The following is a 19121-nucleotide window of genomic DNA, read 5'->3' on the forward strand; positions in this document are numbered from 1 at the left end:
ATCTGGGTTAAGTGAATCTCTTACTAATAATCTCTCTGTACTTCTCTGCCCCTCCCCCAGAACACTACTTTTCAGTTTATCTGGCAATAGTGCTATTCAGTCATCCAGCTAACCTTTTCAGACTTATTTCCTATTATTCCCCTTTCATGCACTTTATAAATTCCAGTCAAATTGTTCTGGATGTTCTCTTACCTTGACTTTCTATCGTTGTTGGTGACATAGTGCTTAATAAATCATTGCTTTTTTTTCTTTCATTCTGTGCTTAGGCTAATTCTCAGAAGTCAAGCCTTCTATTGTCTAGACAATTTCTAATATTGTAGGACCTGTCAGAAGACTTGCATGCATTTCTCTAGCGTAGCCTTCAAGAACCTGTTAAGATGAGGCATCAGTGACTTTATGTGTGATATGACAGTCAAAAAAAGCTAATGCAACTTAAGGCTTCATTAAAAGAATTTATTCAGAAGGAAGGAGTTTATCTGTACTTTTTCCCAGATTATACCATACTTGGCCTATCATATGCAGTTCTGGGTACCTCATATTAGGAAGGTCATTGAGAAGCTAAAATCTGAGAAGAATGAGCAGGATTGTGGAGGGGTCTTGAAACTGTCATATAAATAGGTTGAAGAAACTCAGACTTTTTTATCTGGAGAAGAATTAGAAATTAGAAGGATAACTCCCTTCCAGTATTTAGGGAATTTTCATTTGAAAGAGGAATTTTACTCAAGGTCATCAACTTAAAGCTGGAATAAGCCCTAGTGATCACCTAGAATAATTTCTTCATTTTACAGATAAGGAAACTAAGGCCCAAAGAGATTAAGTGATATATCTAGCACATCACAGAGCTGGTATTTGAACTCATTTTTCTTAAAATTCAGTATTTCCAAAACACCAATTTTTTTTTAACTGTAGATTTCAGTGTTATTAGCATTGGGTAGAAGGCAGAAGAATAATTCAGCTTCTTAGAAGTGGAAAAGGGTGATCACAATGAGAGCTGCCAAAAAAATCTCCATCATTGGAGATCTTCAAGTGGAGGTTTGATGAATGCATGCATATGTCAGAATGTTGTCCAGGGGCTTCCACAGATAGTTGTTCAACTGAATTATCTCTGAGATCCCTACAAATTTGATGTTTTTTATATTTCCCATGCTCTTTTTCAGCAAGAGGATACATTTTGAGATTAGTTCGTAAGGAAAATTATCCAACCTTTTTTTGGGGAGAGAGGGGGCAGAGAAGGGTTGTAAGAAAATATTTCAGAAGAAGGGGCCCAGGTTATAGAGAGATTTATAAGCCAAGCAGAGGATTTTATATTTGATCTTAAAAGCAATAGAGAGTCACCAGAGTTGATTGAATGGAGGCTATCATGGTCAGACTTGGACTGTAAAATCAGTTTGACTAAATGAAATCTTAAACAGGAGCTGGTCATGCACTAGGGCAAATAGACATCCCAGTTGGGGGGGGAGGGCTGGGCTGACTTGGCACACTAAAAAGCTTGTAGGTCCTTTGATTTCCAATGACACACTCAACCAGGAGAAAGCAACAAGACCCAAGAGAATTACCTAGACTACCTAACAGGTCCTATGCATTCCCCGAAAAAATATTCAGTCTGGCTATAGCACAAAGCTCAAAGTTGGGAAGTAACACTGGAAGAATGAACAAACAAACAAAAAAATTCCATCACTATTCTTATATTGTGGAAGTTATACCCAAAACACGTACATAGAAGATAGTATCTCTAAAACATCCAACAGCAAAGCCCCAAATAAAAATTATAGCTTTGGGCACAATGCTCAGCTAGAATTCTTGGAAGTAATGAAGCAAAGTTTTGTTGTTTCTTATTTTAAGTGTTAACAACTCCACACACACACAAAAAACCTAGAAATATTAAAACAAAGACAAAGACTGGGGGAAAAATAGAAGTAATGTATTTCCCCACCCCCACCCTGCCCCCCCCCCCCCCCCAAAAGAAGAAAAAACCTGATTTGGAAAAAAATTAAGGAGAGATAATTTAAAAATGATTGGTCTGCCTGCTGCTGCATTGGACAGAGTACAAGGCTTTGAATCACTGGGTTTGGAGTCATTGAGACCCAAGTTCAAATACTGCCTTATACCCTAGAGTGTGACACTAAGCAAATCACTTAACCTCTGGTTATCTCAGTTTCCTCATCTGTAAAATGGGGATAATAGTATGGTTGTGAGGATCAGAAAGGATTATATTTGTGAAGTGCTGAACATGGTGACTGGCACACAATATACAGTTTATAGATGTTTATTGTTATTGTGATTATTACCAGTCATCTATGACCACCACTACTCCCCTAAAAAAAATTTTTGTCATATTCACAGAAATTATAAAACTGTCCAAATCTTATTGAACCAAAGGGCAAAGTAGAAATAGAATCCACAGGGCATTTTCTGAAAGCCCAAAATGAAAACTCCCAGGAATGTTATAGCTAAAATCCAGAACCTTCAGATCAAAGAAAAAATATTGCAAACCAAGAAGAAGGAATTCAAGTACTGAGGCTCACACATGATTTGAGAGTGTGTGGAATTTAGAACATATCCCCAATATCAAAAAATTATAGGTTTACAGCAAAGAGTAACTTAGCTAGAAAAACTGAGAAACTGAGTATAATCCTCATGGGAAGGGGGAGGGGTAAGGAAATGTATCTTTAATGAAATAAAGGACTCCCAAGGATTCCTTCCTTATGAAAAAAACTAAAGCTGAGTAAAAACTTTGAACACTGGAGTCAAGGGAAACATAAAAAGATAAGATTGAGAATGGGGCATTTACATTCTAATGGGGGAGACATTTATATATTGATGATGAAGTAAACAAAACCAGGGGAACAATTTATGCAGTACAACATTGTAAAGACAAACAGCTTCAAAATACTTAAGAACTCTGATCAAAGCAACCGTGATTCCAGAGACTGAGTTAATGGACTCGGTACAAATCGAGATGCATATTTTGGACGTGGTCAGTGTGACAATTTGATTGATTTTGCATGTTTTATTACAAGGATTTTGCTTTTCTTTTTCAATGGGAGATAAGGGCCAAGATGAAAGGGAGAGAAAGTGCATGTTATTAATTGGAAAAAAGTAAATTTTTTAAAATGCCACTGCTGCCTGAGAAGAAGTTTAAAAAATACGTTAGAAAGATGATCAATCAGTAGAGGCCACTTGAGATAGTCTCCACAAGTTTATAGATAATAATATAGACAACAAATAACACTTCATGATTTTCCACAGGAATCAGATGGGAGACCCAGTGTTTTAGGCAAACCAGAAACTGAAGAGAGTTGTAGCACAGGCATGTACTTAGGAGCATTGTAGGTTAAATCTTAGTAAATCACCAATGTGGCAGACTAAGATAGAAGTTGGAATATGGAAGTAGGTAGAATCAGAATAGAGGTGATAAGCTGGATGGCTACAGAGGACTTGGTGAGTAATAATAGCTTACATTTATCTAGCTCAACTTTTAGCTCCCTGGAACCTTGCAACCTCATTTTACTTAAACCTATCCATTTGTATCTTGCTGTGTTTCTTATTGTTCCACCCTCCAAACTGGAAGCTCTGAATTTCTTATTAACTGTTCATCGCCAACTTTACGACAACAGCTTTCTGCCCTGTCATGTCCTGCTTACTCTCTTCCCCCACCCTTTTATTTTCTCTGAGAACTGTAATCAAATCAGCACTGATATTACCTCTTGAAAGGGTAATATAAGTGGATTTCCCTTTTGTTCTGCTCACAACCAGTTGACATCCTAGCCTTTCTCTGGCTTCCAAACCCCTATATATGCTGTCTTCCCCTATTAGAATATAAGCCTCTTGGAGCTGAGAGTCTCATATTTGTATCTCCAATATTTGACTCATAAAAATGGCTCAATTAAATGTGACATGTATGTATATGTGTGTATATATATCTACATATGCATATATACATACATACAAATATACATATACACATCTATATGTATGTATGGTGTGTGTATATATATATATATATATATATATATATATATATATATATATATATATATATATATATATATATATATATACATATATATCCCTTTTCTCAAAATAGGGCTGTGAGGTAAGTTGTGCAAGTGGTATTTCCATTTTACAGATAAAAAGTCTGAGTGCATTGCCTACCATTACACAGGTAGTAAATATTGGAATCAGAATTTGAACCTAAATTTTTCTTAACTCTTAAGTCCAGCTCTCACTCCACTGTTCTGTGCTTACGGCTTAGAGAGTATTATAAGTGGACAGATAGGATGGTATGCTCCAATTTCCAAGTTAAGAATTATGAAGGTGGTTGGTGATATGTTGTGAGATAGTGTGGTCTAAGATAGAAGTCTGCTGTACTAGATTAAAATGTAATTGGGAAATACAAGTTTGGTACCACTGGTCTAAGGTATGACTTTACAGTGGTGTGTAGCTGAAGTGGAATAAAAGATTTTTGAATTGAGGAAATTGAAGAATATGTGTTCAGAATGTCAAAGGGTTCAAAAACATGAATACTGAAGGTCCCGTGGATGATGTAGGGCTTCTGATAAAGAAAACTTGAGGCCCACAAGATAGTTGGAAGAGTGACCTTGGAAGTTGACAAGTGATAACTAGAGTGGAGAAAATGTTAGATGTATATAGCACAGCCTTCAAAGGAGGTTTATTCATTCCTTCAGAGGAATGGTTATTGAGTTCATTGAGATGGAGGATTGATCTCAAATTGGCGATGGGGAATGAGAACCTCTCCTTTTGGCCCTTGTATATTGAAGTTAGTGGGAGGAAAAGGTCTCCTGTGGAGCATTTGCAGGGAATATGGTGTCCTCAAGAGAAATACAGCATATTGGAACAAAAATTTCAACTGTATTTATGAAAAATCGAAGAATGAAGAAGATAGTGGAATGCTTCTAAAATGATAGCTAGTTATTTTAAGGTTAGCCAAGTGCTTTGACCTGTTACCGTATTTGATTCTCACAAAAACTTTTTGAAGCTATGCTATTACTGTTCTCATTTTAGAATGAAATAGGCTGAGAGAGTTTTAAGTAACTTGCCCAGGGTCACACAGCTAGTTAAGTGAGTCAGGATTTTAGCTCATATCTTTATAATTTGGAGTTTTGTTCACTATTTGCACTGAGTAGATAGGTTACATCTAAGATGATGGGATAAGATGCTCTTAAGGAAACAATACAATGGATTTGAGAGGGGGTAATGAGATGATTGAATTGTAGGTATTAGAGAAGGGTGGTGGCTCAGTCAGTAGAACTTCTACTGTAGAAAAATTAATTAGCTACAGAGTTTGAAATAGAATCTGGAATGCAGTTTTGTAGTGTATGCCCACAGATCATTTCACCCTGAAATGTTCTTTTGATCCTAATGACTGATGGCAGCTTGGAGTCTAACATAAGTGAGTAAGCTTAATGCAGTATTTGTAAAATATTTTTGCAAATGTACTTAATACTAGTTTGGATTGGTTTTGCTACTATTTATGAAGTACTTTAATGACTCTATGTTCTTATTAATACACAAGTACTTTCTCCAGATGATGGGTCCAGATTGCAACTCATCCAGACCTTCTCATCATATGCAGCTCTTTTTCATGTCTTCTCTTTAAATCTCCCAAAAGAAATCTAACCAATATCCTAGGGAGCTTCCTCTAAGGCTCTTAATCACATTTAGGATATTAACATAATACAAGGGCTGTCTACTTTCCCTCATGCATGGCCGTGATTTGCTACATTTTCTAGCCATACATCTCTTTGATCTCCTTTACTCACCTTCTTGAAGTCTGTTTTCTTTAGTAATGAACTCACCTACTCTTGTCCACTGGGGGTCTCTACATTTTCATTTGCGAAAACCCACAGTTTTGATTTTTGTAAAGATTTCTTGATTCATGGCATTACCAGAAGAATATTAGTATTGTAAAGATGGGTTTATGGAACAACTGTTGAGAAATTGTCTCTGTTTTCCTTACATTTGAAATATAAAGAGGGGGATACCTCAATATTAATAGGATGAATTATACTTTTGAAGGATTATTACTCACCAAAATTTTCTTTACATTTATCTGTACATCTGGCTGAAATCCTTATCCCATCTCAATTTTGGAATGCAATATCTACATCCTGGTCCTAGTACTTAAGCAAGTCTCTCCCAATTCTTTTAAAGTATAAATGAATCCATAGCTGATTATTAGCTGGAGTGCAATTTTTAAAATGAGTGGGAGGAAGAGAGAGTTTTGTTTTGTCCTTTAGGTTACAGTAGGAATTTTCAATTTCAAACAACTGGGAATTGCAACTTTGAACTTCTCTATAAAGGAAAGAAAGGAATATAGAAACTTGGCTTTTGTGCTATTAATAAGTTTTAATTTGAGTGGTCAAATAAAGTTCTGAGGGTTTATATTACACTCTGTTTAAAATGTTTGGATAGGTGCTAACAGGAATTTTCTTAAGTTTCAAAAGGGACTGATACATTTAGTCTATAACTGAAAAATATACTGACATTTTAAACTTAAATTTTAAATAATCTCTCTATATTGAGACTTGCTTTGCTTGTGTTTTTAATCTATAAACAAGTCTTCATCTACTTTCTGTTCCTGGAATAATAAACATCTATCTCTATAACAGTGTAACAGCATGGTAGCATATAAGCACCCATCTTAGATCCCACTCTATTATTGCAAGGATTGTGGAACCATCATAATGTTTTGAGAGTAGTGATTTTTAATTTGTAGGAATATTTTCATTAGGAAACCAAGCTAAAAAATATTAAAACCAGTGTAAAATTAGTACACAACAATAATCTACCACCTGTAATGAGCTGAGGTATGTTGGACTTTATGTGTTAATATTATGAAAGAGATGCATTTTATACTTATGATTGTTACTGATTTTCAAGTAAAATTTAGGGGACTGTGGTAGAGTAGAAAGCTTAATGTGTAGGATGTGTCACTTCCCCTCTCTGGCCTTAGTTTCCTTATCTCTAAAATGAAAGAGTTAGACAAGATGACCTTTAACGTTTTGTGGGGGGTTTTTTCTTCCAGTGCTCTAATTTCTGATTCATATTTTAAATCTTTGTATTTGGCTCCCAGACCAGCAACATAGTGCCATCTTGAAGTGATTCACATATAACACTTACCTAATCATGCATGTGACCGCCTAAAACCTGATACAATGTTGGTAACCAATAATGTCAGAAATACTGCCGATACAAAATACTAACTTTATAAAGGGATTCCACTGTTTTATACTAAACTCAGGGTGCTAGGTGACCTTTATTAGACCCTATAGTTGTTGTAGTAACATTGATAGGCTCAGGAGTCAAGGGCTCTTTTTAACAACTAAAAAATAAATGATAGTGAATAGATTTACTCCACTGTTGATGTTATGTAGTCTGTAGCATTTTGAATTTACTGTAGAGAGAATTGTAAAAAGGAAGATCAGTAACAATGTAGTTAATGTGGGATATGACCAAATATGAATGTAGCTGTACATGATTACCAGAAAAAAGGGGAATGTATTTTTCAAGAGTCTTAGCAAAAAACCATCAGGGTTTAATTATAAGAAGAAAATAAAAACTCAAACCACCTCATGAATGTCTACTTGAAGGAAGGAAAACAAGACTGTTCCCAGCAGTGACAAGTACTGGTGTAGGGTGAAGTAGAAGAGTTCAACAAAGATGAAATTTGTTTTCATAAAATTATTTTTATATATTAGTAGTATCAACAGGCAGTCACGTCACAAGACTTCATCTGAAAACCAGGTTTATTTTAAGAAAAATAAATATGCATGTGCAATCCAAAGGGTTCCCAATCTTTACAGGAGTTTGCATTTTTATAATAGGACAAAGGGAGGAGGGAATAGCAGGAAGGGGTATGACATGGAAAGAAGAACTATGCAGCAAAGGTGAGAAAAGAGACAAGACCACTCCTCACATGGAAGAACAAGGTGATGGCAAAAGCCTCATTCTTTTCCCTTGGAAATTGCTAGACTAGGCCTGCACAACATAGATTCCACTTGTCACCTACCAAAGGATTTCAGGGGGCCCAGAAAAAATGTAGAGGATGTAAAAGGGGTAAAGATGTAATGAGTGCTTTGTCTGTGCCCTGCCTAACCCACCTTCCACTAGTCACTATTGTGCCTTGTAACTTGCAAGTGGGTTGCCACTGCACACACTCTCCTGTTTGTCATGTGACCCATGGCAACCAACCATCTTCAGTCTGTCTGTAGAAGTTTAGCCTATTTTAATTTTGGCCCCTACCTACTCACAAGTTGTCCAGGTCTACAGTAGACTATGAAGAGGGCTTGCTTATCTGCAAAGGAGCCCCCAGCTGTACAAGCATTATCCGAGCCTGGCATAGAGTAGCTGGTGCCTGTCTTGCATCCCAGGGACACACAGGGAGTCCAGCTTGAGGTGCAACGACAAATTATGTTACCCCAGGGGGAACTTCATCCTTGACACATTTAGGGTCTCCTGTATATTCTGGGTCCAGTGTTTCTAGAAAATACAGCCACTCAAAAAGACAAGTTCAGGGGATCCCTTAACAGTAGTATAATCTGAAAAGAATTTTGCAGTGCAGTAGAATACAGTAACCCCCAAGTTAAGCCAAAAAAAAAATTGCTTTTTTTAGATGGGATTAAAGTGTTGGAAGTGAAACATGTCATTCAAGAAAATAAGACATTCTAAATGAAATACTGAAGGGACATTTGAAGGTGATTTTAAGGACACCTGTTTAAAGGATAATTTCCGGTCTCAAAAGAAGTGGAGATAGCAAACCTTTTTTTAATTGACTTGGTTTTGTTTTGTTTTTTCAAGGAATATGTATTATCTACCATGACCAGCTTTTGTATAGTGATTAACAAGTGAAAATTCAACAGTCGTTTGTTAATCATATACTTTGTGCTAGGAACTAAAAATAAATCCCCTAAACCTGGGGTGGAGAACTTAGGTCCTCAGGTGTGGCTCTTTGACTGAATCCAAATTTTCACGAAACAAATCCTCTTAATAAAAGAATTGGTTTTGTAAAACGTGGACTTAGTCAAAAGAACAAAGCCAAAGACCTAAAAGGTCACGGATTCCCCACTCCGGCCCTAAACTCATTTGGGCATGGTGGGGAGCAGATAACATGTATGTCTCTCCATCCTATACTTAAGTTTCCACATCTTTGTTATATTAGGTGAAGAATTATTATCAGAGTTTTTCTGAGAAAAACATTTTTAGAATGTTTGCCTTAGGGAGTGAAACAGTGATTTTGAACAAACAAAAAGCGCATGGCACATTTAATTGAGCTCTTATTTCTATTCATGTCTCAAAATCTTCATCGTGTGATAATAGTAGTAATGCATAAGTGTATGTTTGAGTCTTTGAGGAAAGTGTGATATAACATTATCTTTTGTAAATTTGTTGTAACTTGATCCACAAAGTACTGCTATTATTTTAACTTAGTCGATTAGTTCAAAGTGCTGATGAGGTTAGGGTTGTGGTTCATTTCCTACATGGACCAGCCATCTTATCTCTTTCTACATTGCCACAGCTTTGATTTCTAATGTAGCTGTCAGTCTTCCATATGTGGGCTGTTGGTCCCAAAAGGCCTCAGGTAAGAGCACAGCTAGGTCACGAGAGGAATTTTCATATGTGAAGGATGGAATGTTCATGTGGTTAACCTAAAAATCCGACCTAAAATCTAGCATGAAAATGCATCAAGGTATATAAAGATAAAAAGCTAACCTTTTATAAAAGGAGGAATGTCTAAGTAAAGTGTAATCTCAGGTAGTGATATAAGGTAAATGTCTACAAAAAGTCCAAGTTGCTTGTTTGAGGCTCACCACTAGATAGAATTTCATAGCTTAATCTCTGTCTTAGAGTGCACGCAGGAGAATGACAACAATCTTGTCTTTCTAGACACAACTGCTTTTTTGGCTTTCTTTCGTTGTTTTCATATCTGTCAGTCATTCTTAATTAAATTCATATTTCCCATAGTAAAAGCATTGGTTTGACTTGGCCCTATTTACTGTTTTTAAGGTCCCTGAATATTATGTTGAAATAACTTAAAATACGTACTGGATTCCCTTGTATATGCAAGAGGTAGTGTCATTTTAATACAGAAGCTTTTATTAGTATGGCTAATCTGCTGGCTACACATGAACATAATTTTAATGTTAAAAATTCTTTTTTTAATGGAATTTTTATCTGTAGAACTAGTGATTTTTAGGAAGTACTAATAAGATTCTTAATATATGTATTTTGGTTGAAGAAATATATGATAAATAATATCTGACATTTTGAATAATTATCCATTGTACTTTAACTGAAATAGTCAGGAAATAGTGAAGTAAAATTTCTCAGAAACAGTATTACTTGTTTTATCTACTTATTACTAAGTTTGCTTTTAAAACTTCCATTTAGCTTGAGTAAATTTGCAGATGACACAGTTTTATGACTTTGGATATTTTGCTGAGGGGAGAAGACTGAAGAAGACAGAAAAAATATTTTAAATTGATACTACATTCCATATCATTCATTTAGTCAGCAGTGCCAATTTAGCAAACTCTTTACTTAGCCATCTTGATTTGCTTGTATTTTTGTCATATTTATATTTGGTTTTCCTGTTGTTTCCTGTCATTACATTAACATCCTTAATAGCCTGTTGAAATTATTGTAGCATCCCTTTAGTAAGTTTTTGAATATATTTTCCAAATAAGTTATTTCTATGCAGGAAACTTTATAATGCTTTGTTAATACCTGGGTAATCTCTGCTAAAATTTTCAGATTCAGCAATTACTGGATTTACTTCTTTCACTTCTTATTTTAGTGTTCCCTACTTTAAACTTTTTCTATAAAGACAAATCTCATAAAACTAGCTTTGTCATCTTAATATGAAGAATTGGAATTCAAGAGAAGAATCATTTTGCCTCCAGAGATGTATTGAGATTTTAGGTCTTGATGGATCGATGAGAACAGATTTCCTTCAAAACAGTAGTAGATAAATCTCAGTTAACTTTGTTCCCCACCTGCTCTGTCCTCATAACCTGATGCAGTAGAAGTATGTGGAGAAGTAAAGCAAATCTGCCTACTTAACTTTTTTAAACAGTCCTGCGTATTATTTGGGGGTGGATGAAAATAGCCTCTATTGCTTTACATTGTTAGATGCTCAGATATAACATTGCTAAGTTTTGCTTTAGTCGAAGAGGACAGGAACCTGGAGCCAGAGGCTAGTGAAGAGAGTCATCTGAAAGCCCATTCATTATCTGAAGGTATTGTACTTAATACAGATCCTATATTTACTTTAACATTTGGTGGAGGGGGGGGGGGGGGCAAAGATCTCAGATTTTGATTTTCTTTTAGTAGAATAACATTTAGTATTACTGTGTTTTATATCAACAGTTGCTATATCAGGATTATAGAAATGACGGAGATATTTTGAACTAATGGCTAATGTTATTGAACTGGTTGATATCCCTAAAATTAGTGAATGGGTAGAATATATCTGTATTGATACTTCACAGAGTAGTTTGTTTTAAAATGACAGTCGTCCCCTTGAGGTGTTTTTAGTCTATCAAAATGATATTAAATTTTGGTGATAAATTTTGCCTGTTTACTTAACTTTTCCCAAAGTAAATCTTACACATTTTATGTGTAAGTTATACTTTAGTTATACTTAGTTATACTTAATCCTTGCTTAGTTAGGAAGCTTGTAGATTCCTAACAGAGAAGTATCAGAACAGGCATAATATATTTATTTGTTAATCATTGATGAAAATTAGCAGTGACACCCTTTATGATATTTCTGAACTTGAGTCAAGGTTCAAAAAACAGCCATTAATAAATTATTTGTTGTGGGAAAATAATGATTTGTTAGCTTTAAGACTTGTACCTTACTCTCAGAATTGTCATTTTGGGGAGACGGGGTAATGCTCTTATTCAAGCATAAAATCTCTTACTGAGATGTTGTGATGTCTAATAAACTAAAGACATTTCCATTAGAGACGGCTGGTAGTGAAAAGAGCTCAGAGCTGGGATTTCTGAGACCTGGGTTTGAATTCTGGTTTGCCTATTTACTAGTCTTGTGACCTTGGGCAGTTCATTTAATCATGTAACCTCAGTTATAAGATGAAGAAGTTGGACTAGGTAATAAGTCTCGTCTAGTTTTTGTTGTCATTCAGTCATTTCAGTTGTGTCCGACTCTTTGTGATCCCATTTGGGGTTTTCTTGCAAAGATACTGGAGTGGTTTTCCATTTCCTTCACCAGCTCATTTTACAAATGAGGAAACTAAGGCAAGCAGGATTAAGTGACTTGCCCAGAATCACACAGCTAATAAAGAGTCTGAGGCCAAATTTGAACTAAAGAAGATGAGTCTTTCTGATTCCAGGTCCAGTACTTTATCCACTGTGCTACCTAGCTGCAGTCTTCTAGTTCTATAATAACATAAATATATGTGAAATAGGATTATAGTTGACAAAGTGAGCACTAGGGCCCCAAATGAATTTGGTAAGAGAAATAACCCTCAGCTTACAGTTTGTGTTCCAAAAGTTTGTATTATAAGTTGGTTTTTGTAGCTTCGAACACATTTTCTCTATAGAATTGCTATTTTAAATCATTCATTAGATACCCAGTCAAATCTCACAAATCTGTCCAATCTTTGGAACAATCATGAAGTGTAAGAATAGGAAAAGGTTTTTTCCACCCTATTCCTGGTTGATGGGTCAACTCTATTTAGAAAAATTACAAGTAAGTAAAATTCTTTTTAGTATCTTTCCACTTCCCTTTCTGAACCACTGTTGCCATTAGTAAAAGTAGCATTAATAAGTCCTTTAGGACTACTAGTTGCTTTATACCTCATTCCATCCCACTGTAGCATTTTACCTAGGCCTGCCCTGTAAAGTATCAATCTTAGCCCAATTGTCATACTTATTTTAAGTGTACAGCATTTTTGATATAAAGTTAAGGTTTGTCCCTGTCCCTGTGACCTAGTTTGAGATTTTATTTCCGTAGACTAATAAGGGACCTCAGTTAAAGTTTCTGTTTTTTTCAGTTGTGGTGAGGCTTTCTAGTTTTTAGGAGAGAAGCAGCCTGAACTGCTGTTATTATGTTTTATTTTGTTTTTAAAATACTTGTCAATCTAAATGAGTCACAATTGGTAGAATTTCAAATACTACAACAAAATTCCTTATTTTTGCATTTCATTTTAGGGGATAATATATTTGCATATGAGGCCAGTAGGCAAGCCCTAATGTGATCTGAGCTATGTGTATTTTTCCCATCTTTCTTCCATTTCTAAACTCAGAGATTCTCCAGGCTTTTTCAGCATAACTCCCACAGCAGAAACTCTGGCAGTGAAAGGGATGGAGCAAAGAAAAAATGAGACATTTATAATGAATGGGTTGAGTATGAGTGGGTGGGCTGCTTCTGTTTCCAATTTATAGGGATATTAGCCTATTAATATAACCCAAGCTCCTCCTGTTGCAATAATAATAGGTTATTACAATGAGTGCCTTTAACCCACTCAATAAAAAGTACACTTGACCAAATTATTAAAACAAACAAACCTATGCTTCATTAAACACTTAACAGCAGTTTAGTTCCATCTGATTTCTTAATTTTAACCTTAGAAAGTCTATCAACTCTTCCCCCCCCCCCATATCAAGTAAAGGTTTTTTGTTGTTATTGTTTTCCAATAGTTTACAAGTGTCTTAGTCTAGTAAATTATGACAGCTATGCCATGTGTACCCTTTGGTTAACTCACCTGGCCACATGTAGCTCCAGATCTAGTAACCTTGCTACTCAGTCCCTTGAAATAGCATATAATTTTGTGTTTGTGTTGTAGCAGGTCATCTGGGAGTGTTTGCTTAAAGAATAAATTTCATGTGAGTGTGTTGAAATTTTTTGCGGGGTGAGCTCTGCTTCAGTTTTATCTCAGAGTACACATTAAGTCTTCCCTTGCTTTTTTTCTCTTCTACCCCCAAATTCTGAAATCAGTTGCTAACTGTCTTTCGTTGATGACTTCATTTTCTGTTGTTTGTGAAACGTCTCACAACTATTTCTTAGAGATGAAGAATCTTTGAATAGTGTGAATCGGTAAAGGATAGTTTTTTAATAGTCTATCATCTAATACCTATAATGCTTATCTTAAGTTTTTATACCTTAAGTACACATAATTGGTATCCTAGTAATTTGGTTTTCTTTTTCTGTCTTTGCAGGATTCATTGTGATCCACAACCCAAAGGAGAGGCTTCATCCATTAAGTTGCTAGTCATAGCATTAATAAGATCATAGTGTACACTCCAGAATCAACTTTGTGCAGCACCAACAGAAAAGACTATTCCCACCGTTAGGGTTTAAAAAATAAAACTTTTAGGAGCAATGTAGCTTTGACAGTAGAATGATAATGACCACAAAAGGGCAATAGTGGTTTTGCAGCATTACTAAAGGAACAAGGATGTCATCTAGGATTGTAAGAATTCAATTTAAAATCATTTTTCCTATTTGTTTGCTCTAAAACTTGGCAGAATTATAATGACCAGGATGCTTTGAAGTTCTAAGTCCTTCAGGAAAATAGCACTTAAGATCAAGTTTGTGCACCATATTAGTTGATGAGTTACTTTCAGTGACAGGGGAGTATATTATTTGTTAAATTCTACTTCTTAGTTAAGAAACAACTGCTTTTGTGATGTTGGGAAAATGGCATCTATTCCATAAAAAAAAAAAAATTTATACATGCTTCATTTATTTTGTCTTTCAATAAACATTAATTTACAAATAACTAAATTTTGTGTTCAAGTTTATCTTTAAATATTTCTTGTGACATGTATGTATTAATACATTTGGGAAGCTCTTAGTCTCCGTGTTAGAGGTGGTAGAGATCTTGAAAATCATATAGCCTTATCCTTCATTTTGCAGACAGAATGGGATCCAAGGGTAAAGAGACTTACCTAAAGTCATAAAACAAGACAGTGCTAGCCAAGACTTATAGCCACCAACCCAGTGCATCCTTCTTTTATGGCTGTATGAGATAGAATAGGGGAAGACAGGAATGGTGAATAACTTAATGCATGTAAATATATGCCTGCCCAAACAATGAAAAGTCACTATTCCTTTTGCTCAGGTTTGTGGAGTATGAATATAAAGTCTTTCCCTTCCTTTGCCTCGAGAGATGTCTTGAGTTTTGTCACTGGAGTGTTCATTTGAAGTTTCTGCAAGTACTTATGTCATTTTAAGTGATTCACATATTAAATAGAAATTGGACTTGACCTCAAGGATGCCTTTAGACTGAGGTTATTATTATGATGCTTTGGATACCTCACAGTTCTCCCATGATTCTTGACTACCATTCCCATCCTCTGTACAACTCCATATATAAGCATCTGGTCCATGGCTCTTGCTCAGATTAACTCCATTCAGAAATTGTGAACAAGAATGAAAAAAAATGCTAAAGGCTAAGCGTACAAAGCATATATTTCCATTTAAATATTATTGTATCTTTGATTAGAATTTAACCTGCTACCATAGTAATATTTAAGGTTTAAGCATTATTTTAAGGACTAAAATGGAAGGAAAAAAAATTTATCAAAAGAATCGTTTCCTTTTTAAAATATGGTATTTTTGAAAGAAAGGAATGAGTTGTGGCCTCTGTTGGGTTAAATTGACTTTGGGTTATGGGAATGATTCTATTTGTTTGTATTTTCTTGTCTTTTCCTTTATGGGAAGTGAAGTTTCAGATTTAAGTTAAGTGAGTTTATGGTATTGTAGGTAGATCATTAACTGTAAGGTCGTTGTACCATTAGGGGGCTTTCTGGTTGGCTTAGAGGAAAATTAGATTTGAAATCAAGTCAGCAAGCATTTATTAAGGACCTGATATGTGCCAAGCATTTGGAGATGCAAAAATTAAATAATTCCTGCCCTCTTGGAGCTTAAATTCTATAGTTGGAGAGGTAGGGAATCATGTACACTCATGTTAACACGTGCAAAATAAATAACAGGAAAAATATTCTAAATTTGGAGTGGAGTGCTCTGCTGAGATTATCTTACTCATCTGGAGCTATGAGGTGGAACATCCAGTGGGATACTACTGGTGAGCGGAATATTGGGTGCAAAGGCTTAGGAACCTAATTTGGGACCCAACAGATTTCTCCATTCTCCCTACCTGTCTCCTTTGCTTGAAAAGTACTCCCTCCTTACTTCTGTCACATTTAAATTTGACTTAGAATACCTTCTATATGAGGCCTACCCTAATCCACCACCTTCCTAATGCTGCTAATCCCCATACCATGGATCACATACATTGTATACATACATAATATATATTTGTATGTATATATTGTGTATGTATATTATATATTTTCCTGTAATAAAATGTAAGCTCCTTGAGGACAAATGCTGGTTTTTGTCTTTATATCCCTAACCTCTAGCAGGCTGTCTAGCACAAAATTGGTGCTTAATAATTGTGTTGATTGATTTTACTGGTACTTAGGAGAACCCTGCCCTGCTATACTATTTCTGAATTGTATATACTTTTTTCCCTTGTAAATATATCCTGGAGTCTATTATATATAGACAACATTAAAAGAGAAAGAAAAAGAAGCTAGAAAATGGCAGTAAGACTGTAGAAGGGACAGAAAGTACACACAGTGCACAGGGTAAATGGATTGTTTGGTTTCTGGTGCCACATAAGCGCAGAGTTCAGAAAAGTCCAATAGGTTTTATAATTCAAATTGGGAACCAGAGATCAAGGAAGTAAAAAGTATGTAGGCAAAAGAGCCTGGACTTGAAGGCAAAGTTCCCTAGGTAATGTCAAGTTAATGTGGCCTAAGATACACTTTCATACTTGAATAAATTACTTGTCATCTCCACTTTTTCACTACCCAGTCATTCAGCCTGCAATTCGCCTCCCAATTCCACTGCTGTACTGAAACTGCCTTCTGAACTCATGTGTAGTTAGTTCTGGCACCTGGGCAGGTAACAAAATATGTCTTCAAATCAACTTTTTAAAACAGGTGCAGTTGGGGATGGAGTAGTTAAAAGACACAAAATCTTCCTGGGAGAAGAGACCCTGAGTTTTATTACATAGGTTACTGACTGCCCCCAGAGAGTGATATCAGGAAAGCAGAGCCCAACCATGTAGATTTCATAGGTTCCAAAATGATTCTTCAACTCTCAGATTCAGTGGTCTTTTCTTCGTTATCCCTGGCCTCCTGTAGCTTTTGCTACAGTTGACTGTCTTAGATACTCTCTTCCTTGTAACACTGTTCTGTGCTGCTTCTCCTACCAATCTGACTGGGCTCTTTGCTGCTGCATCCATCTCCCACCCCCTGAGGAGAGAGGGGGTCCCCTGAGCCCTCTTCTCTCTATATTCTGCCTTTGTGATCTTAGCTTCTCTTGTGAGTTTACTTTTCATCTCTCCATCTTCACAATCTAGATGTCCATTCCTAATCTCCTGAACTCTACTCCCAGACATCCAGCTCCTTATGGGTGTCCCACCTGCATCTCAAGTTCAACATGTCTAATACAGCTTATTGTCCTCCCATCTAAACCTTTACCTCCACCAGACTTCTGTTTCTCTCAAAGGGATCAGTTTTAATCTTGGTATTTTACTTGGAAGGCAGTATAGTTCAATGAATAGAGTGTTGGACTTGGATTTTGGAAGATCTAGGTTGAAATCCTGCCTCTGATACTGACTGTGTGACCTTGACTTGTCACTTAACTTCTCTGTGTCTCAGTCTCCTCATCTTTGGAATGGGGACGAGGTCTCAGGGTTATTAGGCTATAATTCAATAATACATGTCAGTATCAGCTACCACCACCACTATCATGATCCTTGACTTTCTCTCTCACAATCCAAAACAAGTTTGTTCCCAAGGTCTGTTAATTCTGCCTCCACAAAATGAAGGGGTTAGACTGGATGGCTTCTCAAGTCCTTTCAAGTCGTAAGAAGCTTTGTTCTGTGCTACCTCTCTTGTATCAGTCCCTTTCTTTCCACTCACAGCAGTCACCCTGCTTCATGTTCTTTTGTCCTTCTCATGGACTGATATTAACCACCTTTCTCTCACCTCAATAATCTATCGTACACATAGTTGTCAAAATAATATTAAGGTGCAGATCTGACCTTGTCATGCCTCTCTTCAAAAACCTTCGGTGGTTCCCTCTTGCTTCTGTGATTTTATAACAAAAGGTGAGTTATATAGTGTTTTAAGGTTTGCAAAGTGTTTTTTGTACATCCTCATATGATTAAATATGAATTCCTGATAATTTGTTGGCAACCTACCCTTCCAGCATTTTTTCATATCATTCCCTATCACACTGTTCCAGCTTAACTAGACTCCAAACCTGTTCCCCAAAATTGACATGCAGTGTCCTGTCCCTAAGCATTTGCATGAGTTCTTTCCCCTTAGACCTCCCCAGTGCTGTGAATGAATTCCCTCTTCTCCACTTTTCAGAATCTTTGTGTAACTTTTGTTTTGAGTGGGTGGTCTAGTATTCACAACTGAATTTTTAAACATTTAGTTTAAACTTAAATATAAAATTTAAAAAATTGCCATGTGCACAGCAAAATATGAGAAGATTCAAAATATAAAGCAATAAATTTCCATTTCAAGAAAACCTATATAATAAGTACTTCACATTGTCTTCAGAGGTATCCATCCTTAGAGGTTTTCTTCTGTTCTGTACTGTCTACTTTTTACTATTTTTTTCTCCCTTCTTCCCCCCCCCCCCCCTCCCAGATTACAATTCAGATTAGGGGTACATACACACACATTCATATGCATCTGTGTAAGACCATGCTGTGCTTTTTTGTCCTCTGTTTCTCTGAAGGTGAATGACATCTTCCTTCATTAAGTCCAAGTCTTTCCATATTTAATCCACCAACTCATCATTTCCTATACCACAGCAATATTTCAACCTTGTACTATCTAGTTATTTTAAAGTCTAAAACAATATTGACTAATATGGCTGACATGTAGTGTAATTTCCCTGTTTTTCTCTTTTGATTAAATCTATTTTAGCATTAACTTTGTCTGAGATCGTGATTATTACTCCTACTTTTTCTTATATAATAAATTGTACTCCTGATCTTTATTTTATGTTTGTGTGTCTCTTTATTTCCTATCCTTCCTGACTCCTC

General features: G+C 35.9%; 1 protein-coding gene and 1 long non-coding RNA gene across 5 annotated transcripts in view; both read left to right on the plus strand.

Annotated features, from left to right (window-relative positions):
* The window catches only part of ZNF292 (zinc finger protein 292), a 148574-nt gene that overhangs the window by 28198 nt on the left and 101255 nt on the right, over positions 1–19121 (plus strand). The gene's annotated exons all lie outside the window — the stretch shown is intronic.
* On the plus strand, positions 11312–14770 carry LOC140526506 (uncharacterized). The gene is made up of 2 exons (XR_011974405.1): positions 11312–13869; positions 14203–14770. It is a non-coding gene; the product is annotated as an uncharacterized lncRNA (long non-coding RNA).

Source organism: Notamacropus eugenii, chromosome 2, assembly GCF_028372415.1.
Source record: "Notamacropus eugenii isolate mMacEug1 chromosome 2, mMacEug1.pri_v2, whole genome shotgun sequence".
Lineage (NCBI taxonomy): Eukaryota > Metazoa > Chordata > Mammalia > Diprotodontia > Macropodidae > Notamacropus > Notamacropus eugenii.